Source organism: Echinops telfairi, unplaced genomic scaffold (genome assembly GCF_000313985.2).
Source record: "Echinops telfairi isolate 266 unplaced genomic scaffold, ASM31398v2 ScPeMD7_21;HRSCAF=78, whole genome shotgun sequence".
NCBI classification, from domain to species: Eukaryota; Metazoa; Chordata; class Mammalia; order Afrosoricida; family Tenrecidae; genus Echinops; species Echinops telfairi.
In genome coordinates, this window is record NW_022103918.1 from 8,453,979 (window position 1) to 8,454,995 (window position 1,017).

The window sequence follows — 1,017 nt, forward strand, 5'->3', positions numbered from 1 at the left end:
TTCCCATTCCATTGCCATCAAGTCGATTTCAATATTGGTGGTTGATTTTTCTTTTACTTCTTAACAAAAGTAGACTGCCAAGCAGGTTTCAGAGTCTCTTCTGACATCCACTTTGATATTTTCTCTCTTTCCTGTCTTTTTAATGACCTTTGGCTTTCTCCATGAATGGTGAAAGTTGCTCTTAATCATAGAGTAGCTAAAGCAAGTGGAAGAAAGACTGAAGTCAGGAGCTGAACAGAAGAGCTCTCTGGGCAGTTCAAGAAGACAACGCTAAATATTATAGCAAAATGTGCAAGGGCCAGGAACTAGAAAACCACAAGAGAAGAACGTGCTCAGAATATGTGAAAATGAAAGAACTCAATAAAAATTCAAGCCACAAGTTGCAAATTTGAAGGATTTTATGGTACAAATACTGAATGATACAGGAAGCATCAAGAGAAGATGGAAACAATGCACAGATTCACTGTACCAAAATGAATGAGTCAACCATTTCAGGAAGTAGCATATGAGCAGGAACCAATGGTACTGAAGGAGGAGATTCAAATGGCACTGAATGTATTGGTCAAAACCAAGGCTCCAGGAATTGCTAGAATACCCATTTAAATGTCTCAAAAAGCTGAAGAAGCACTGGAAGCATTCACTCATCTGTTCCAGGAAATTGAAAGAGAGCTACTTGGCCAACTGACTGGAAGAGATCCATATTTGTGCCCATTCCAGAGAAAGGTGCTCATTCCAACAGAATGCTCAAACCATAAAATGACATAACTGATATTGCACACAAGTAAAAATTTGCATAAGATCATCCAACAATGCTTGCAGCATGGTTGCGCCAGTCCATTGACAGGGAACAGCTGGATGTTCAGGCCAGATTCAGAAGAGGATGTGGAACAAGGGCTATCACTGCTAATGTCAGATGGATCTTGGCTCAAGACATAGAATACCATAAAGATGTTTACTTGTGTTTCATTGACTATGCAAATACATTAGAGTGTATGGGTAACCTTGAGAAGAATGGAA